This window comes from Anolis sagrei, chromosome 3 (genome assembly GCF_037176765.1).
Source record: "Anolis sagrei isolate rAnoSag1 chromosome 3, rAnoSag1.mat, whole genome shotgun sequence".
Classification (NCBI taxonomy): Eukaryota; Metazoa; Chordata; class Lepidosauria; order Squamata; family Dactyloidae; genus Anolis; species Anolis sagrei.
Window position 1 is genome coordinate 152911447 of NC_090023.1, and position 23692 is coordinate 152935138.

The 23692-nt window shown below is 39.7% G+C and overlaps 1 protein-coding gene across 6 annotated transcripts in view; it reads left to right on the top strand.

Annotated features, from left to right (window-relative positions):
* Positions 1-23692, top strand: part of ZMIZ1 (zinc finger MIZ-type containing 1) — a 520385-nt gene that overhangs the window by 312955 nt on the left and 183738 nt on the right. The window lies entirely within an intron of this gene.

Here is a 23692-nt window from a genome sequence, read left to right on the forward strand (position 1 = left end):
AATCTCTTATATTTTGTTCAGAAGGTTAACTGACATTGTATATTTGCATAGAGTGATCCAGAAACCAGTGCACCATCACAAAGGCAGGCACTTTCTTCTTTTTTTTTCTGTGTCTCCCCGCACTTTACAGCACTTCTGCAAGGTAGATTAGTCTGAAAATGATGGCTGGCATAAGGTCACTCAGTTTCGTAACCAAGTGGGGATTTGAGTTCTTATTTTCTTCATCTGGCATTTAATCTGTTCACTACATAATGACAATGTTTGGCTAAGTGATTGTGGAACATGAATGAATTCTTTTATCTTGACTGTGACAAATTTATTGTAGAAACATGTCATGTCATTGTTCCATTTTTTCCCAAGTAGAATGTGTAATAAATTAAATTAAACGTAAGTGGAAAGAGATACTGTCAAACAGGACTTCTTAAACTTTTTCCAACACGATCCCTTTCCACCTGAGAAATTTTTACGCAACCCTAAGAATATAGGCATTAAAAATAGATATAAAAATCAAACATTTACTGATAATAAATCAGCATTTGCAAGACTTGCTGAACAGGATGATTTTCTTTTTATGAAGTGCAGCAGAAGCATTTGCTCTGTAAACACTGCACATTGTTGCTAATAGATTTGGGTAAATGTCCAAAATCTTTTACTGTTGCCATTTTTTTTCATAACCAAAATCAAGTAGAGTTCTGAAGTATCTTTCCAAAAATCGAAAACAAACCACTTCAGTTTTTTTAAAATGTTGGGTGTGTGCTAATGGAAATACAGGGTTAGTCAAAATGCATAGGCCAATAAGCCATTCAATTGAATGGCTTATTGGCCTATGCATTTTGACTAACCCTGTACTTCAACAAGTGAAATGTAATGGAGAAAGTAGATAGAAGACATTTTGTCCACCATTGCTTACGACTTGTGCAAAAGTCATCATCAATGAAACACAAATTCTGAAAATTTTGTAGGTGGTACACCTGGAGAGCACGGCTTTCCAGGTGTAGCCATCCGGTTAGCTTTCTGCTTCCTCTGCTTTCTTTTTTCTTTCTACAAAAGATCCCTTAAGAAGGAAAAGACAAATACAATGGCTTTTCCTGTTAACAGTGCATTATAACACCCATAGAGATGTGTTGTCGAAGGCTTTCATGACCTCATAACCATCTGCTGCGATGCAACCTGAGCTCTGCTACATGCACAATGGAGGACCTTCTTATAGTAACCCAGAGACACTCCAAGTGGCCAGCTACTGGTCGAGGACATTTAATCAACTACCAAACTTGCAAACTTTGTGTTTTGTTTGTTTGTTTGTTTGTTTGTTAAAAATGCAATACAACTGTTTGGCTTGCTTCTGACACGATAAATAAATAACCCCCGAGGATGCCTGCCACAGATGTGGGCAAAACATCAGGAGATAATGCTTCTGGAACATGGCCATACAGCCCGGAAAACTCACAGCCACTCGTAGAGATGATACCTCCACCACTACCAACCTTGTGAAAAAGAACAAAGAATATTGCTTTGATTTTGACCTTCTATCACAGTGGTTCCCAAACTTATTTGGCCTACCCCCTGGAAATCAATTGTTCTAAATCTTGTCTTCTTTCTTTTATGCTTTCACCACCGCCTTACAGTTATTCATCGCCCCCAAATGCACCTGTGGCCTTTACCCCCCCCCCCCAGATCGCTGCAGCACCCACCAGGGGGAGGTAACGCCCACTTTGGGAATCACTGTTCTATCATTTTATTGACTTGTTGGTAGCAACCAGTTCTCCAAGGAGAGAGATGGTTCTCCCTGTACTTTTCACCGATCTTGCAAAACATTGCATATTATCATCTGTGTTTTGCTCCGAATGAATCATATATAATAAAGGATCAAGGCAGGATTTCCCTCCCTTTTAAACTCCCAAGGAACGTTGGTACAAGAAGACCACTCTTTTCTATTACTTGTTTTCCTACTCTCCTAAACATCACTTATTTTCCCTCTTCCAAACTGAAAAAAAATTGAATCTTTAGATAGGATGTGAGACAAAGACAAGAGCCACTTTAAAACAAAAAAAAGCTCAAATGATGAGAGAGATGAAATTATTTGCTTGCTTTAAAAAGTCCTATGGGAAAACCTGCATCTAGCATATCTGGCCTTTTTCTTGCCAAACATACTAGGACCCCATGGGATCAAGCTCTGCAAAAATGAAGCTGCCCTAAAGGGTTTCCTTCCAATGTAAACTGTTTTTTCCTTCTATGTTTGCGATATTTTTGTTCTTGCTGTGTGCATTAGGCTCCTTCTTAACCAAGAGAGATGACCTAGCTGAGTAATTGTTTATATCTGGGGTTTTCAGAGGCAGCCCTGATCACCAAAGAAAGGGCAGGATGCTTTCTTGTTCAGTAGCCTTTAGTTGCACTCAATATGAGAATAAATACTGTACGTGTGTAACCGCATGCAATTTTGACTAAACATGAAAGGTTGGACACTATTCTTCGTTGTATGCTTTTTAAACAAAGGACTGTCTGTCAGAGTTGCTTTAGTCATGGACTCTTCAGATCAGCAGGGATTCCTTCTGATCCCTTTCAGCACTACAGTTCTGTGATTCTGTAGGTAAAATCCACTTGCAGGTTCCCCAGCCCAGACATTATGGTTCTGGCCCAACTTACCTGTCCGAACGCATCTCCTCCTATGAACCAGCTAGGACGTTAAGATCATGTGGGGAGGCCCTGCTCTCAGACCCGTCTGAATCACAAGTACGTCTGGCGGGGACAAGAGACGGGGCCTTCTCAGTGATGGCCCCTCGGCTGTGGAATGTCCTTCCTACAGAAATTAGATCGGCCCCCTCCCTATTAGCATTTCAGAGGAAAGTGAAGACCTGGTTATTCAAGCAGACATTTGAATAGGCAGTGTATTGAATATAGGAATACGGAACAACGGATTATGAGATTGGATCTCAATTCTACCTATGAGATGCTAATGAGAAGTTTAACTGTTTATTATGTCATTGTTTTGATTGTTTTTTAACTGTTTTTATGAAGTTGAGCATTGAATTTTGCTATTGTTAACTGCTTTGAGTCGCCCAAGGGCTGAGAAAAGCGGTATATAAATGAAGTAAATAAAATAAATAAACAGGGACTGCACAGGAACTGTATGGATGCATTTTAGGGATTTAAAACTCAAAACATTGTTAACTGACTCTGAAATGCTTTAATTATTTTCCAGCATATTTTTTCTCTCTGGTTCACTGTTATTGAATAACCTCCAGCAAGTTCTCTTTTGGAGGACAGTCATCGGCAGATACCTCTTGGTTCAGGAACCAAAGATAAACCGATTAGAGGATTCTAGGAGACAAGTAAAGTTTCATGTATCTCAAAGAAAAGCAGTTCTGGTGTGCAAAGCATCGCATTACAAACAATTGAATAGAGCAGCGGTTCTCAACCTGTGGGTCCCCAGGTGTTTTGGCCTACAACTCCCAGACATCCCAGCCAGTTTACCAGCTGTTGGGATTTCTGAGAGGTGAAGACCAAAACATCTGGGGACCCACAGGTTGAGAACCACGGCAATAGAGGAAGGCCTTGTTACATGTAGAATCCTAACTGAGCTTGACATGTGTTAAAAACTGTATTTTTTGCATTTATATACTGCATTTCCTCTGTTAAAATCAGAAGAGTGCTCATGGTTTTCCTTATCTTCATGTTACTCTCACAACTGAGGATAGGTCATGATGATATAGATTGTGACACAGCCAAGGTCATCGAGTGAGCTTTGTTATCAATGGAGGTTTGAATTTCACAAGTCCCAGTTCAACACTTTGGCTGCCAAACCACAATGGATTTTGCTCAGTAAATGTTTAAAATAATATGCTATACTCAGAGAATCAGATTTCTCAGCAGTGATTGGGGGGATGAGGGTGACGGCATTGGGACGTAAGTGTCATTTGAATGAATCACAGAAGATTGCTGCTTATTGCATTAGTCTTCGACTCAGGTTGTACACAAGTCTAGGACATGTTGTACCAGGACCATTTCTATTTTCTTGTTATTTTTAGAAAGAAGGAGAAAAACCAAGACAACAGAAAAAAGAGGATGTAATAGATTTTAAAAAAGTAGGAAGGTCATATACTGATCTTCAATATGGATTCTAGAATTGAAACATTGAAAGCCAAAGGCCATATAACTATGCTTGTTCTAACTGGATGTTATGAAGAAGCTGGCAATGTGAAGCCATTCTCCCATAGCCATGTGAACTGGCTACTTAAATAGAAGCACTACCACCTGTACCTTATCAGAGCAATGAAGAACATTGCAGCAGCTGAAGGATAGATTATGAGCCTGAAAATTTTGGCAAAAATTTAAGTTCAGACACGTACAGACTAGATGGCCTTATGCAAGGTTCTCTGCCATTTATCTGCCATACAGGGATAGAAATTAGGCTCTAATATACAGTGAAATTATTAAAAATTACAGATTGTATAACACTTTGATCATGTAGGAAAGGAATACACACTCACAAAAAGATATATACACAAATACTCTAAACACCTTCGCAGAAGCATATGAGAAGCTCAGTCTGTCATTGAACATCGAGAAAACCAAAGTGCTCTTCCAACAGTCACCAGCCAATCCCTCTCCAATGCCAGAAATACAGCTTAATGGTGTAACATGAGAAAATTAGAAAATGTTGAACATTTCTGCTACCTTGGCAGCCACCTCTCCACAAAAGTCAACATTGACACTGAAATATAACACCGCCTGAGCTCTGCGAGTGAAGCATTTTTCCGAATGAAGCACAGAGTGTTTGACATCTGTATGGAGACAAAGGTGCTTGTTTATAAAGCTATTGTCCTCCCAACCCTGCTATACGCCTGCGGGATGTGGACTGTTTACAGACATCACATGCAACTCCTAGAACTATTCCATCAACGTTGCCTCTGAAAAATCCTGCAAATCTCTTGGGAAGACAAGTGGACAAATGTCTGCATGCTGGAAGAAGTAAAGACCACCAGCATTGAAGCCATGGTCTTCTGCCATCAACTCCGCTGGACTGGCGACATTGTCCGGATGCCCGGCCACCGTCTCCCAAAGCAGTTGCTCTACTCCGAACTCAAGAATGGAAAATGGAATGTTGGTGGGCAGGTAAAGAGATTTAAAGATGGGCTCAAAGCCAACCTTAAAAACTCTGACATGGACATTGAGAACTGGGAAGCCCTGGCCCTTGTGCAATCCAGCTGGAGGTCAGCTGTGACCAGCAGTGCTGTAGAATTTGAAGAGGCACGAATGGAGGGCGAAAGAGAGAAGCATGCCAAGAGGAAGGCGAGTCAAGCCAACCCCAACCGGGACCGCCCTCCACTTGGAAACCAATGCCCTCACTGTGGGAGAAGATGCAGATCAGGAATAGGGCTCCACAGTCACCTACGGACCCACCGCCAATACACCGATCCTACTCGGACAACGAGGGATCGCCTAAGAGAGAGAACATGCATGCACACTTCCTTGCAAAACTACTCAGCTTTGCAATACATTAGAAACTTGTTCCTCCTCATATTGGTGCATTTTCACTCACTTTACCCAGCCACTTATTCCAAGGAGCTCTTTCTGCTCCATTCAATTAAGTTCCTTTTTCCTTATGTACTCATCCATGCACACAGTGCACTTTCTCTTCCCTCCTCTTTGTTTTGTTCTTTCACTCAGTGTTTCCTTTACTCACTCTCTTCCACACTCATTTTATCCTCTTGCCACCCTCTCTTTTTCTTTGTCCTGGCAAGGGGAGACAAGACTCATGATCAACATGTTATTTTCTCTACTGTGTCTATGTTCTATGTGAAACAGCCTCAGCCTGGCCTTTTAGAGATTTGTAGGTGCCAAACCTGTCTGCGACTTTCTGTTTAGGAAAGTCTGTCACCTATTGATTGAAGATGGTACTACAGACTGTAAATATATTTAAATTTATTAAAATTCAGTATTTTTTTTCCTTTGGTATTTGTGCAAAGTCAGTTGCTATAAACCAGTGCTTGTCATCATGCTGGTTCCTGAACCAATGCCGGTTCCCATTCACCGTTTCCAGGAGAGTCCAGGAAAGTTTCCAAGAATGATAGAAACAATTGTACCCAATGAGTATAAATTCAGTGCCAGTCCCTGGCACATGGAGGAAAAATAATAATTGCCAGTCTCCCTCGTCAGATACCCTGAGAAGCACTTCTGAAGACAATAATATAGTATTTCACCATTTCCGATGTCTTGAGTGGTACATGATTATAGCATGTTGAATCACCTACTGGGAAAATATTGAAGGTGAGCTGGAATGGCCATGAACTTCAAGCACATAAGCAGAAACTATTGACTAGATGCTGTCCGGAGGCTTTTTCTGAAATGAGTCTCAAAAGATTCATGTTCTGTTATGAAATGTTGAGAAATATCTGACTGGATAATAGTGTACTGCTCAGTGGACTCTGTCAGTTCTAGCAAAAACATTTCACGTTCCCACCTTACTAGAAGTATAATTCAAACCTCTGTCCTAAGAGAGACACCATTGACAGAGACTTTCAGATTTTTTTTCTTTATATCTGAGGACAGATATTTTTAAGGAAGACTGTTATAACGTGGTCTGGTTAAAATTATGTGAAATATCAATAGTAATCGGGGACTTCTGCAGATGTCCTTATCCATATTTATTTGTTGTGTCAGGGCAACCAGTAAATTATATTACATTTCTAACAGAACAAAACAAACAAACAGACAAAATACAAAATTTGCGAGTTTGGTAGTTGATTAAATGTCCTTTGACCAGTATCTGGCCACTTGGAGTGCTTCTGGTGTTGCTGCAAGAAGGTCCTCCATTGTGCATATAGCAGGGCTCGGGTTGCATTGCAGCAGGTGGTCAATGGTTTGCTCTTCTCCACACTCGCATGTCGTGGATTCCACTTTGTGGCCCCATTTCTTAAGATTGGCTCTGCATCTCGTGGTGCCAGAGCGCAGTCTGTTCAGCACCTTCCAAGTCGCCCAGTCTTCTGTGTGCCCAGGGGGGAGTCTCTCATTTGGTATCAGCCATTGGTTGAGGTTCTGGGTTTGAGCCTGCCACTTTTGGACTCTCGCTTGCTGAGGTGTTCCAGTGAGTGTCTCTGTAGATCTTAGAAAACTATTTCTAGTTTAAGTCATTGAAGTGCTGGCTGATACCCAAACAGGGGATGAGCTGGAGATGTCTCTGCCGTGGTCCTTTCACTATTGGCTGCTTCTTCCCGGCGGATGTCAGGTGGTGCAATACTGGCTAAGCAGTGTAATTTCTCCAGTGGTGTAGGGTGCAGACACCCCGTGATAATGCGGCATGTCTCATTAAGAGCCGCATCTACTGTTTTAGTGTGGGGAGATGTGTTCCACACTGGGCATGCGTACTCAGCAACAGAGTAGCATAGCGCAAGGGCAGATGTCTTCACTGTGTCTAGTTGTGATCCCCAGGTTGTGCTAGTCAGCTTTCGTATGATATTGTTTCAAGCACCCACTTTTTGCTTGATGTTCAGGCAGTGCTTCTTGTAGGTAAGAGCACGGTCCAGAGTGACTCCCAGGTATTTGGATGCGCTGCAACGCTCCAGTGCGATTCCTTCCCAGGTGATCCTCAGAGCTTGGGATGCTTGTCTGTTCTTGAGATGAAAAGCACATGTCTGTGTTTTAGATGGATTAGGAATCAGCTGGTTTTCCCTGTAATAGGCAGTAAGAGCACCTAGAGCTTCGGAGAGCTTCTGTTCAACCATGTCAAAGCTCCCTGCTTGAGCAGTAATGGCACGATCATCAGCATAGATGAAACTCTCTGTCCCTTCTGGCAGTGGCTGGTCATTTGTGTAGATGTTGAACATGGATGGAGTGAGCACGCTTCCCTGAGGCAGGCCGTTCTTCTGTTTCCGCCATCTACTACTCTGGCCCTGGAACTCAACAAAAAAGATCCTTAACCTTGTCCATGGTAATGTATGGTTCCAAGTTTATTATTTCTGAGTCAGGAATTAAAACAGAATATTGGATGTCAAATCTATCTCCAATTCTTCGTTTGTTTGGAGTGTGATCAGTACACAGTGTCAATATCCACACATACAGAAAAGCAAACATGTCAAAGCTGTAGGAGCAAAATGCCTCATTTGTACAATTGGTTAGCTTTACAATAGTCTAACCTCCATCTAGCTTTGTGAAACCTCTCCAGCTTCAAATCTTTTTCTCCTTCCTCTGTCTGCCTATCTGTCGGAATGCACTTTCCTCCCACACTGAAAAATGTTCAGGGGGGAAGCGGCACTGATAAGCACCAGCTATTCTTCACTTCTCAAGCCAATCAGAGGCATGTCAATTGACATTCCACCCATGGTTAATCCTTCCGTCCTGGAAGGATGCCCCTTTTGACGCCAAGAGTTAGGAAATAGGTGAAGAAACTGAATTCAAGGATGGGAGGGTAGCTACAATATGCATGCTTACCAGGCAGGGCTGGGTGACTTTTGACACTGGGAAAACAGTTTGATTTTTATCAAAGCAGCAGTCCATTTTCCTTCATAGAATTGCTTTACCTGTTTATGATTGTATTTCTATGGTTTCACAAGCTTTGTGTTGCGGTGCTTCAGATTCTAGTTCTAGCGTTGCCTTAAAACAAAAAAACAGTGTAAGGTCATTGTAAGTTCTTAAAAACAAGGTAGCATATAATAAAGAACAGTGTTGCATGTTGAGAAGATGTACAGAAAGAGTCAGAGAGAAAGACAACATTCTGGCCTAGCAAAGAAAAAATATCTAGAGATATAGATAGGGTATGCTTTGAAATTAGAGTTTGATACTACACTGTTGTGTTTTATCCCATTGTGTTTTATTGGAATTTGTATTGTTGAAGGCTTTCGTGGTTGAAATTACTGGGTTGTTGTAGGTTTTTCGGGCTATATGGTCATGTTGTAGAAGCATTCTCTCCTGACGTTTCACTTGCAACTATGGCAAGCATCCTCAGAGGTTGTAAGGACCTCACAACCTCTGAGGATGCTTGCCATAGATGCAGGCGAAATGTTTGGCCCAGCCATTGGTTTTAAATGTTTATATGTCACTTTCAATTGTTTATTGCTTTTTTTGTTTATGTGATTTATATGATTTGTATTTTATTGAGTGTTTTGTTGATGTTTTGTTTATTGATGTTTGTTTATTGATGTATTTTGGGCTTGGTCTCATGTAAGCCGCACCGAGTCCCTTAGGGAGATGGTAGCGAGGTACAAATAAAGATTATTATTATTATTATTATTATTATTATTATTATTATTAAAAACCTACAACAACTCATTGCAATTTTCATGGAAGCCATTTATTAGCATCATGTGTCAAACTAATGGTGAATTCACACTGCCAAATGGATCAAAAAAGACTGTGGATGAACAATCTGTATCTATCTATACACATAATAAAAGTTAAAATATGTATGTGTGTGGATGGGGTGTCCACTTACACAACCAAGCTCCTGTCTCCACAAACAGCTATAGCTCCCACTTCTCAGCACCAAAGGCCCACCCTCCAATGACATTGCAGGTTATAGTGAGTGCCGTAAACATGTACAAGAGCCCTGCCAATGTCCTCCACAAATGCCATACTGCTCACCACCCAAGGGAATGCTTTCATACGAGGACAATATTTATTTATTTATTTATTTCTTATACTTGTATACCGCTGTTTCTCAGCCTGACCAACGACTCAACGCGGTTTACAACAAGGATAAAATCAACAACAATATACAATGTAAAACCACAAAGGCATAAAATACAATATTAATCCAACAATAAACAACACAATGCATCTCATAACTAAATATTGTCCTAGATTTTATGTGTTTCCTCCATCATAGACATCTCAGTGTTTCTTACTCTCTCAAGTAGTGTGAAATTTGCATGAGCCTTACCACTGCCTCTCACTTATCCCTTTTCTATTATTTTCTATGGCACACAGCAAACAGAGGTATTGATCAGCAACTGACTATACTAGAGAGGTTTTGGGAGAATTCAACATGATTCGTAGGACTTATAGGTCCTGGGATGTATAGTTCCCCTACAATCTAAGAGCTCACTGAACTCCACCAACAATGGCACACAGAACCCTATGGCCAACAAAAAAAATACTGGGGATCTTTGAAGGGATTTAGTGGAGTTGTAGTTCACCTAAATCCAGAGTGCACTACGAATACAAACAATGATGGATCTGGACCAAACTTGGCATGCATACCTGATATGCCCAAATTTGGAAACTAGTGGGTTTTGTGGGGAATTGGTCTGGACATTTTTGGAGTTGTAGGTACTTGGATTTATAGTTTATCTGCAATCAGTGAGCACTATGAATTCCACCAAATATGGAATTGAATCAAGCTCGGCACACAGAGCCCTCATGACCAGAAAAAAAATACTGGTGGTCTTTGGGGAAAATTCACCTTGATTTGTGGGAGTTGTAGTTTACCTACATCCAGAGAGCACTATGAACCTAAACACTGATGAATATTTACCAAACTAGGCACACATACCTGATATGTTGAAATTTGATTACTGGAGGGGTTTGGTGGGAACTGACCTTCCTTTCTGGGAATTGTAGTTCATCCACAACCAGAAAAACTGTGACCGCCAGCAGTGATGGACCTGGACTAAACTTGGCACACAGAACCCCCATGACTAACTTAACCTACTGGAGGGGTTTGAGAGGACTGACTCCCCATAGTGGGAGTTGTAGTTTACACTACAGCCAGAGAGCACACCGAACCCCACCAATGATACATCTAGAGTAAATTTGCCCAACAATAACAAATGTTTAGTACTGACAGGAATTTTCAAGGTTAACCTGGCATGATGTGAGTTGTTAATTCACCCACAACCTTATGCATTTTGTACAATTGAAAAAAATACTTTTTCAAATAACCTGGGCAACGCAGGGTAGCCAAGCTAGTTAGAAAATATATTACAACAATTATATGTAATGGCTTCCATGTATTATCAAATAGATCTTCTATTTTTTGTTTTGCTGATCTTAGATTACAAGTTAGCTTTTTCAATATATAGCCAATAACTATTTAACCAATTCTTTATTAGCAAATTCTCTATCTTTTTCCCAGTTCGACTATTATGAGTCTTATGGCACATATCATGAGTAGTATACTTTTTTTGTTTACAAAATCCTTATTCTTATTTTCAAATAAGAATATGGTGTTATCATGCATCGGGAAGGCTTGGTTAGTTATACATGACTTAGGGAGATCACACTATACAGTCTTGTAAATAATTATAAGAAAATACATTTTGGTCCCCTGATATGTTCAAAGTCTGAGAATTAAAAAATGAATAGACTCAATTAATGAGAACAAGAAAGAAGGCTTCCAACAATAGAATAGTATTGTGGCTTGTTTACTGATAAAGTATTATCTCATATCAGCAAGTTTTAAATAGTAATTTAAACAGTTTTTTGTTCCTCTGAATTTACTAAAGTTCTAGTAACACTGCATCCTGAAGAAAGAAAGAAATTTGAATAGCTCTACTTGAACCAAAGAATTCAAAGTCAGGGCTGTGTTAAGAGTATGCAAAAGGATATGGTATCACCTTTGAGACTAACTGAAAGAAATAAGATGGTAGCACGAGCTTTCATAGACTGAAGGTGCATTTACACTGTAGGATTAATGCAGTTTGATACCACTTTAACTGCCATACCTCATGCCATGGAATCCTGAGAGTAGTAGTTTAGTGAGACACCAAAAGACTTTGGCGGAGAAGACTTAAGAACTTTTAGAATGGCAACTTCCAGGATTCCATAGCAATGAACCATGACAGTTAAAGTGATGTCAAACTGCATTAGTTTTTAGTATGGAATTCAGTAGCTGCATATATACTGAATTCCACACTCAGATGAATGGAATAAAGTGCTTTTTTTTTTTTTTTACTTCATGCATCCAATGAAGTAGACTCAGTCAGTGAAATTCCAACTTTTTTCTCTCAGTCACAAGTGCTGTTGATGGGGATGAGGGAGAGGGCCTTCTCGGTGGTGGCCCCCCGGCTTTGGAACGCCACCCCAGGGAGATTAGGCATGTCCCCACACTGTCCTCCTTCCGGAGGGATTTGAAGACTTGGATGTTTAAACAAACCTTTGAGAATGTCTAGCGCCAGTGGTCTGCAATTAATGACACAGCACTGCATTTTCATCCCATGCCCTCGTTCTTTAGCTACAATTTGCAATATCTCATTCCCTTGTCTTGTTTACAGTCTGGCCATGTTTTACAGTAGTTGTCACCATATGTTGGGCGTTGTTCTGAGTTTTAAATTGTTGTTTCATATGCTATTGGTTTTACTTTTTTGTATTGTACTATGTGTTCATTTTATGCATTGTCTTAGGAACTTTGTGTAAGCCGCCCAGAGTCCCTTCGGGGAGATGGAGACAGGGTACAAAAATAAATTTATTATTATTATTCAGTCTCAATGGTGCTACAATATGCCTTTACGTATTGAACTAAAGAAGTCAAGCTATTGCTGTCATGCTCTTTGCCAGGCTGGTGTGGGGACACACATGTTGTTTTTCAACAATGCATCGGTGGTCTTCATAGGAAAAACGATGCCTCTGTGACATAATGCAGCATTTCCTCTTCAGCAGGTTAGAGCTTTCCTGCCAGAAACCTTGCTTCATGCCTGTGTTGCTTTGGAATATTGGTTTCTAACTGACAGAGAATGTGAAGTGACACAGCCAGCTCCCCACATCCACCCACCGCCCACCCCATGCACAGAAACCCAAAATATTAACTCAAAGTATTTCACAGGGGCAGGCAGGGGGCTGGCTGCTTCCTGTTTGGATAAATTACTTACAGAGAAAAAAACGGTAAAGGAGAGAGAGGTTCTGCTGCTACTCAACGATTTTCTCCCTCCTTGCCTTGGTTGCTGTGAAATGACGGATTCAGCCCTTGGTGGGGACCTTTTACTCCTTTTAGTGGAATTTTGAGTATGTTTCTCACTTTAAACAAGTGAAACTATCTCTGTTTTCTTATTGTTATAAGAAAACTATGGCTGCAGAGAAGAAAAATGGTAGGGCTTGCTGGCAGCAGGAACAGCATGGGACTTTAACAGTTCCATCCAACAACATGTTGTTCCTTCAGCCTCCTCAACAAGCTAACAATGTGCCAGGGGCCAGGTATGATACGGTAGCAACTAACTACCAATCCATAGCCCAACGAGACACCGAAGAGCAGGAAAGTCTACATACAATCCACATTTTGGAGGAGAGTCTTGGACAGGTAAGCCGTGGGGTGTGTGTTTTGCTTATGTCGTAAGCGAGGAGAAGATGTGTGTGAATCTATGAAAGAAACAATTTATACGGTACTCGTTCATATCTTATTTTTGGAGGACATTGGTCTAAAATATGACATGGAGAGAAAACGCATATGATGCACCGATTTTGTGCACTATTCAAAGCCATCCAGCATAGAAAGAAAGTGACTTTCTTTCATATGATAGCCATGTATGAATATGTGAGAGGAAGCCACAGGGAGGAGGGAGCAAGCTTGTTTTCTGCTTCCTTGGAGACTAGGACGCGGAACAATGGCTTCAAACTACAAGAGAGGAGATTCCATCTGAACATGAGGAAGAACTTCCTGACTGTGAGAGCCATTCAGCAGTGCAACTCTCTGCCCCGGAGTGTGGTGGAGGCTCCTTCTTTAGAAGCTTTTAAACAGGGGCTGGGTGGCCATCTGTCAGGGGTGATTTGAATGCAATATTCCTGCTTCTTGGCAGAGGGTTGGACTGGATGGCCCATGAGGTCTCTTCCAATTCTTTGATTCTATGATTCTATGACTTTGGATGCCTTTGGTTTAAGGGTTTGTCTTTTCAACAAAGTCCAGTTATGGCCAGCCTGTCCAGCACAGAGGACATAATACATAATCGCTGGATAATCTTTTTTTTAAATGACGTATAGCATCAGTTACTTTTAATACCTTGCCTTAATCTCTCACTTTATCACAATAAAATGTTTGCATTGAGCAGCAATGAAGCATGCGTACTGTTTTCAGAATATTATTGTGATAAAGTGAGAGATTAAATGGAAGTTGCGACATCCTACTTAACGTAAGAAACCTCTTGTGATGCAGACAATGGGAACAGCAACATATCTATGAAGGAAGCAAATGATAATTGCTTTTGTATTGCCTTTAAATGCAAGGGTGAGTAAGTGTGAGGATCCTGCAGCCAGTTATTTGGTCCCACCAACCCTTTTTCGGCTCCCTGCAGTGGCAAAAAAAAAAATGCAAAAGAAAACAAAAACAAACACTTGGAACTGTCCAGAGGTCACTTTCTGTTTGTTTGGCTTTTTTTAAAAAGGGGTGGGGGTGGGTTTCATTCCTACACATTTCAGAGGGGCCCTTCCACATATTTAAAAGAGGAATCACCTGTATTGAAGACATCTGGGAAGGCAGTTTCCCGATCCTTTTGGGGCTTGAGGAAAAGATGACCTGGAGGGGCAGAGATCTCTAAAAACAAGCTTGGTAGAGTTGAATGTGACCTCTGAGCTCATTTTGCTCAAACTTGTTTTATGGACTGTTAGAACCGCAACTAGACCTGCCATTTCAGATGTGTGTGGTGGAAAACATGGGCAGGGAGACAAGGTTTTCTGCAAGTCCTGTTCTTTGCCAGTGGGTCTTCCTGTTTACTCACGTTGTTTATATTACAATTTATATTTATTTGTTTGATCAGGGCAATATCTTTGTTCTTTTGGTGATATTTTTGCTTGTTGGTTTTTAAACTGGCTGTATGACTGTTGTTTCATATTTTAATTGGTATTTTATTCTGACATGGGTTTCATGTTATTGGATTTTTGTTACGATATATTGAGCACATATTGTGGGCAAGTGATGAACACTTTCAAAATTAAATTAGTTTTAAAGGGCTGTTTTTGATACAGTGGTGATGTAAAGAAGGTGTTACTATTCTTTACATTTTATAATACCCCAAATATGGGTGGTCTAATATATGGAGGAAGGGATCCCTTCCCTGACCTCTGTAAATTGTGCTTATAGGTTCATTTCATACTACACAATAGCAATACTATTTCCTGCCTTGGAATTATCTCAAGGAATAATGTGATTTGTAATTTGAGGAGATACAAAAGGAGTTCTCTGGCTGAAAATGTTAAATGTCCCTCCTTTATCTATCAATCTATATAAATAAAAATGTAATGTTCATTTGTGGGATTAACATAACTCAGAAACCACTGGGCGAATTGACACCAAGTTTGGACACAATACACCTACCATAAAAACACTGAAAAACACAGCAGAAGATACTTAAAAAGCCAAAAACAAAAAAATACATTACAACACATGTGCAAAACCACATATATACACTAGGGCTGGGCAACCACGGAAAAAATTGTTTCTAAACTCGATTCGTTTTTAGGGGGTTTTTGCGTTTCGTTTTTTAAAAGAATTCAAAAATTTTTCTTTAAAAAAGTTCGATATTTACAAAATTTCGGAAATTACGAAACAATTTCGAAACAATAACGAATCGATTCGTTAATGGCGGACGCGATTGAGCAATACGCTAAAAAACCCTCCAAATGGGACAGGGGGAACTTCTGAAGCTTCCCTCTCCCTCTGTTGTTGACTGTTGGTGTGATAATTTATTTTTTTATCACTGATAAAACAAACAACAACTATAAAACTTGCACCAGACATACGGAAATAATAACGAAATAATAACGAAACAATTACGAAATAAATTTTAAAAATTCGTTTCGATTTTTAGTTGCTCCTGAATGGTTCAATATTGGATCGTAAGCCACTTTAAATACGAATTATTAACGAATTACGAAATTAACAAACGAAACCGCCCAGCCCTAATATACACATATACACAAATATATATACACATATACACAGACTGGGCCACAGCAACGCATGGCAGGGGACGGCTAGTAGCAAAAATAAAATAATGGTAAGGTTTTGTACTTATGTAATGTGGCAGGGCCCTAACAAGACTTGATAGGTGTGAGGAGTATGGATGGAGTATATGTTGTCCATAAGTATTGTAGTTTAAACTTTGCTTCCCTACAGCCTATACTTCAATCAAATCCTGCATCTGGTAAATTGTTTATTTTGCTTACAAGGAGAATGGTATTTGGTAGTAGCTCTTCTTCCTCATATCCTGCCCTTTTCCCAGTTTGGGGATTAAGGCAACGTACAAACTATACAACAGGTACAGCGTCATAGTTTTGCATAATAGATTAATTAAAACATAATTAAACTATTAATAGAGTTCTGTAAACTATATAAAACATAATTAAACTATTAGTAGAATTACAAATAGCAAAGCATTAAAAATAGTACAACAAATCTCTACAACACAGCACATAAAAAGTCCTTTTCCACTGAGCAGTTCACTCTCAAAGACAAGACAAAACAAAGCAAAGCTTCTCAGCTGCCTAAGAGGAGACAGTAAGAAGAAAGTAACCTATATAATGATATTATCACTCCATGCTGCTATAATCATTTTAACAGTGCCTTTGTCCTGCTTTAGCCCCAGCTTTATCAGACAGTGTAGTTGCTCTCCAATCATTGTTGCATTGCAGGGTCATTGAAAATGTGGTTTTTGTCACACTGGAAATAATTTGTTAATTACCCCCTTTTCTCACAACAATTTAGTTCAGGTACAAATGTCTCACAGTGCTTTCTTCCACGAATAGTTCATTAGTGGGTGTGGTGTGAATATGGACACTTTAACCCTCCTTCCTCAAGGATCCCTAAAAATCTCTGGCAAAAAGCCCCAGGTCACTTCTGGAACTTAGCCAGGGAAGATGACATTTCTATAATATTTAACCCCAAGTTATAATTTTCTTTTCTGATTTCTGTTTGTTTGTTGGATGTTTTGTTGTCATAGTGTTATAGCATGTCCTGTCATGTTTTCTAGTCAAAACACTATGATGGCTAAATTTGAAAAAAAAGTCAAAACCATCACAAAGCAAGGGTGGGATACAGATGCTAGAAATGACACCATTAATGCAGATGAAAAGGTCATGCAAATGACAATCCTAATTGTAAATGTGGAAGGAGTGTGATAGCATCAATGGTCAGTTCCCCCCATTAGATTGGCTGAAGTAGGTTTCAAAGTAATGTAGGATAAAGTAGTGATGTGATATGTCTCTCAGAAAGGATGTCAAGTGTGAGGAGCAGCCACTGATGAAGGTGTCCTTCTTATACAAAGGGTAGAAATAAATAAGTTAATAACAAATAAGTAGTATCATTAAATTATAATACTCCTGACTCATCCATGCTCCCAAGATCAAGAGGGGCTACATACTTTCAATATCAGGTCGTGGTGAAATCTCTGGAAAAAAGCTGGTGCAATGGCAAGTATTGTTTATGATTTTTCAAACTGCACAGGAAAACACATGCCATAATGTTTAGACAGAACAAAGGTAGGAGGATGGAGCTTGAGAGATTCAGTTCACTAATGTCTGGGTAGTGTGGCTTTAATTTTCTCTTTTAAGGCCTTAATTCTGTTGGATGTTGTTTGATGCAGTTTGAGACCACTGTGGCGGTAATGGGTCAGTGCTATTGAATCATGGGAGTTGTTGTTGAAAGGGTCTTCATCCTTTGGCAAAAAGTACTGGTGTCTCATCAAATTGTAGTTTTTCTGTAGTTTACATCCATTGTTCCATGAGCTAGTCTCTGGAGCAGAAGAAAACAAGCTTACTCACTTCTCAATATGACATCATTTCAAATATCTGAACATGACTATCATGCTCCTCAGCTCGCTAAGCTTCTCCTCCAACATTGGTCTCAGTCAGGCCTCCAAAGGGTGGACACTCCACCAATTGGGCATCACAGCCCATTGTCCTCCATTGTATTGCCTGTACTGGTAGGATATAACGGAGATCCCCTTTGGCAAATCTCAATCCTCAGGCATGAATATATTGGGATCAGCACTCCTTGTTATCATTACTACAATTAAGTCATTTTATATCTTACTCTTCTCTCCAAAACGGGGAGTCAACACATCTTGGAAAATCTTGATTGTTTTTTTTAGCACATACAAAAACAAAAGTAAATCCTTCCTTAAAAGATTTGTTAAAGTGTCATTTAACTATCCAGAGAATTTAAACCAGATCAAACAAATCCATAAAAATGACTGGTACTATTCTATTATCCAGGCGGAGGCCACAAGGGGGCACTAGAGAGAGAAGGATAGTCCAATTTACAGAGAGGGAATTGAAGAAGGAAGACCATTTCCCCTATTGTCACTGGTTATTCCCCCTCTCCCCATATCATAAACAAAGGTTGTTTCCACGACGGGGACATGGGTGTGAGGAATAACAGGGAAATAGGGGAAATGGTTTTCGGTTCTGCAACCCACCCTTGACCCCCATAAAATGGACTGTCTTTCTCTCTAGCACCCCCTTGTGACCTCCACCTGGATAATGGAATAGTACCAAAAGGCCAAAGAGACCTGGAGATTTCCATTAATACCACCTGTAAAAATATTTGATAGGTCTTATACCCAGAAGGACTGCCTCCTGGCTGCAGTTTGTATTTTACTTTTATTGGTGAATTATCATCTGCCCTCAGCTGTCTTACTATATTGGACAATTGCCATTCTGCATTTTAAAACTTTCTCTGTGTAACTTATTGCTGTTTGGTTTCTTAGGATAGACAATAGCCCATCCTTGTCTATCCTAGATGACAAAAATAGCATGTGTTTTGATTTTCTTTCCATTCCCAGAAATTTGTGCGCAAATAACTACATGCTAGGGCATTGCCTTGCCACACAAACTGCTCACCTCCAAGCATACTGTCTGCGTACATTTTTCAAGCAGGAAAGGAAAAGCTTTATCAATGAGCTGTTTCCTGTGTATACAAAGAAAGGAGGTGGAGGTCACAGCGCTCTGATTACTAGCTCAGCCTCTTAATGTCTGGGGCTTTTGAATAGTAAAAAGCTACATTAAAAATTACAACAAGTGATTATGGTTGATTTTCACACCCTTTATGGCTTCCTTCTGGTCATGAAGAAATGGCAAAGTTTATATTTGTACCACCTTCTTTTTTTCAGCATGTATGCTAAAGGAGAAAAGGTGGCACACACACATCTAGATCTCACCAGAAAAAGTATATGAATGAAAATGCTGTTAACATTATTTGTAGACACCACACATGACCTAGAAGGATCACAGCTCAGAAGGGTGGTCCAGTTTCATAATGAGAATACAATGGAACTGTGGATTTTTGTGCAGAAAAATTGTTCATTTGTGGTACTTACATTGACTTCATTTTGCTACAGTAGGAGACATCCGATGGTGCAACTAGGAAATCGGTACATTTGATGTCTTTGATATTAACAGCACCCTTTTTTGGATGAACATGGGAGATGAGAAGCTACTATCCTTTTCTGTTAAGCTTGTCTCGCTTTAGGAATATATTTTAGTTTTGTCCATATGACCCAGTTGCACAAATGCATGAACACAGAGTATACTCCCTCTCTCTCTCAACACTACCAGGAAAGGGAATCAGTATCTTGTAACTGGTTGTGTTCTTTATGGAGCCTTCAGGATTGTCCCATATAGGGCTGTTTGCCCAAATCTCTCTTGCTTGGACACCTTCATCCCTTCTTGTAGCTTCTATGATGCAGATCACTTCCACTGAATGCTTCTTGTTTGGGCTGCTGCTTCTCTCCAGTTCCTTTTCCTTTTTCATTGAGGCCACTCGGTCCTGTAGCATGTTTGCTTCCAAATATGTGAAGGGGATCTCAGTCTGCTAAATAATGATGCCTCTCTTGGGTGCCCAAGGTTTTTCATTCTGTCCAGGAAGATGAGTAGAAGTGGACTTAACCTTTTCAAATCAGCAAAAGGGAAAATCTGGTCTAGATCCAAGCCCCTTCCACTCAGCTGAATAAAACCCCACATTTTCTGCTTTGAACCGGAATATATGGTAGTGTGGACTCAGACAACCCAGTTCAAAGCCAGTATTGTGGGATTTTCTGCCTTGATATTCTGGAAGGGCTTCCAGTTAAAATCTACTTTTAGAGTGGAAATGAATTGTCCCACTTGATTTGCTGCCCTACATCTGTATAGGTCTGTGGGTATGTATTTTTCAAAGGTTTCATAAGTAATGGTAGGCTGCTGAACAAGCCAACCATTTCATAAGATCATTGTTAAAGATATGGCAAAAATATAAGCTAAGATTTTCTCCAAGAATGCTTCTATGGATGTCTCCACATGAGGCTTTGTACTTAAGGGAACAAAAAATTAAATCTAAAGGGTTAGCATATAATCTTGGAGTCAGATATCAGTGAAATCAGATGCCCTTGTACCTTCTTAGTGTTTGACTTTGCATTACATTTTGTGGCACTAGGATTCCCTTCATAATAATATACTCATAATATAATATAATATATTGTATATACATATAATATAATACCATAATGTAGTGCAATATAATACTACTACTAATATGATATTATAACTATATATTTATATTACATGTAATATTAGTAATAATATTACAATTTAATGATATAGTACAATATAATAATATTTAATACTGATATTGTACTATGCTAATAATATAATACTGTGTGTGTGTGTGTGTGTGTGTACTAGCCACGCGTTGCTGCGGCCCAGTCTGGTGATCTGAAAAATAAAGTAATGAGAAAGTGTCAGGAGGGCTCTGATAATGTTTTCTTGCCCCGGTGAAGGGAGTTGGACTGAATGGGCTTAAGTATTTTCTGTTGGTCATGGGGGTTCTGTGTGGGAAGTTTGCCCCAATTCTGTCGTTTGTGAGATTCAGAATGCTCTTTGATTGTAGGTGAACTATAAATCCCAGTAACTACAACCCCCAAACTCCCCCAAACTGTGTTCATATTAGGGCATATGGAATATTTGTGCCAAGTTTAGTCCAGATCCATCATTGTTTGAGTCCACAGTGCTCTCTGGATGTAGATGAAGTACAACTCCCAAACTCAAGGTCAATGCCCACCAAACCCTTCTAGTGTTTTCTGTTGATCATGGGATCCTGTGTGCCACATTTGGTTCAATTCCATCATTCGTGGAGTTCAGAATGCTCTTTGTTTGTAGGTGAACTATAAATCCCAGCAACTACAACTCCAAAATGACAAAATCATTTTTTGTTTTAGTGAAAGACATACATTGGGTTGTTAGGTGTATGCTGTCCAAATTTGGTGTCCATTGGCCCACTGGTTTTTCAGTTCTGTTAATCCCGCAAATGAACATTACATTTTTATTTATATAAGATATATATAGAGAGCAATCCACTCTTAGTCCCCTTTGGGGTGAGAAGGGCAGCATATAAATGTTGTAAATAAATAAATAAATAATACCACAGCACTATGGGAGTTCGTTTCCTATGGCATCATTTTACAAAAGCATAGGTACATGTGGCAGTTTGGATGCGTCATGTGTGAGATAGAGAACACAGGTCCTTCCTGCTGAGACATTGCTCAGCATTATTGGTTCGATGACACATCAGGATCTGGATTGCCAAGCAACATGGAAAGTGGCTTCCACTGCCGTTGCAGCAAAATATGAAGGGGCCCTAGGCGACCTTTGATTGACGCAAATGAAAACGCATTCATTCAGCACCCACATCATTAGTTGTGTTGCTGTTTAGCAGCTCAATTAAAGCAAGAAACAGAGCAGATGTAACTGGGCAAAACAAACAGGCAGCTTGAGTCAGCTTTCATAATTTGGCACGACATCCCATAAATAAATGCAGCAACTTGTTTAGCATAGTTAAGTAGTTTGCTACTCAAACAGGCCATATTTGCATGACATTCCTTTTGAGGAGCAGTTAAGATGTGGCAAATTAGCTCGATGTCTTCAGAGTCTGACATGTTTCAAAGAAATGGGGGGAAAATCCCCCCTAAAATATGCATTATCCTAAATTAAGATTCTGCACTTATTTTCTCCAGCACAAACTCAAACTTAACAGAAAGCCTATGTTGTGATTATTTTGTTTCTGTATCATTGCTGTCGTTCTTGTGTGCTTTGATGAGATAACTTGAACCCTGAGTGCTCTTCATTGTGAACTGTTACTGCTCTTGTGCAGAATCGGAAACATGTTGGCATGTGATATCGTCTCTGTTGTCTTCTCTGTCTGGAGAAGTGTCTCTTGCCACGCATCTCAAATTTCATTTTAGAATACAATTAGGTCTGCCACCTCCCTCTAAGATGGCTTTCAATTTTATATCCATAAGTATACATATTTTTATGAGGTTCTCATAACTCATTGCATACATACTCCAAGTAAATTTCCATGGGTCTCTATTTTTGAACCTTTCCAACATACTCCCATTATCTGTGCAACCATTTTCCCACCAAATCTTCTGCCACTCAAGAATACCTCTTCAGCTTCATACAGCTTTGGAAGATGAACTCATCTGGAGCACCAGAATTTCCCATCTTTCTTTGTCTCGCTGAATCCTTTCTCGTCTGTTTACGTGATACCTATCTACTTGTCCTTGAGATTCTTTTGAAACATCAACATTTTGCCCTACCCTTATAGGAGAGACACATTATATTGAAGATGGAGGTTCAACTCCCTTTTGGAGTTGGGTGCATAATAATGTTTTCACTCACCAATGAAATAATGAAAAAAACTAGCTCCTCATCTTTTAAAAAAAGTTTTATAGAAATGGAATTAGGATGGACAGATGTTTTTTGTGTAGATAAGGGGTCCCCAAACCTTTTAAACAGAGGGCCAGGTCACAGTCCTACAAACCGTTGAAGGGCCGGATTATAATTTGAAAAAAACATGAATGAATTCCTATGCACAATGCACATATCGTATTTGTAGTGCAAAAAAAAAATCCGCAATTAAAAACAATACAATAATTAAAATGAAGAACAATTCTAACAAATATAAACTTATTAGTATTTCAATGGGAAGTGTAGACCTGCTTTTGGCTGATGAGATAGGATTTTTGTTGTTGTGTGCTTTCAACTCATTGCAGACTTAGGTTGACCCTGAGTGAGGGCCGGGTAAATAACGTTGGGGGGCAGTATCTGGCCCCCGGACCTTAGTTTGGGGGCCCCTGGTGTAGACTGTAGAGGAAGGTTCCAATGGTCTGAGCTCCACATCAGAGTCATGTGATTTCCACTGGTTGTGTAGTCAAGTTCTACTGCTTTGAAGAGAGGCAAATGTATCTTTAAAGTGTAACACAAATGTAGTGATCACAGTTGAATAAAACATGTCAGATGTTCAAAGTAGTTTTGCATATCTTGTCTCAATTATCTCTAGAAGATCGCAATAATGTTGATGGGTATTGCTATCCTCATATTTCAGAGAGAGATGGCAAAGTTAGTGGGAAAACGTTGCCTTGTTTAGAAGTCTAATTCCATTATGTCAAGATTGGAGGGGGTTCTTGTAATAATGAAATTAATTAACTTGTGACTGAAATCTGTGTTCTAATACAATACTAAAAATATAGCACCATAAAAGCAAAATGAAATACATTTTTTATTTTTTTCTCTCCTTGTCCCCTTTTGGGCTTTCAGAGAAAGAAACACCTGTATGTGTGCGCGTACACAAACATACACACATTCTAGATCTCTCTCTATATCTATCTATCTATTCTCTTTCTCCCTTTCTTTTTCCCTCTTCCATATAGTCTCATCTCTTTGCCCACTGCTTTTCTTTAATTTAGTTACTTTCTCGTAGATCCCATGAAAGTCCCAGCTTTTAAGATGTAAGATCTCAATAGGG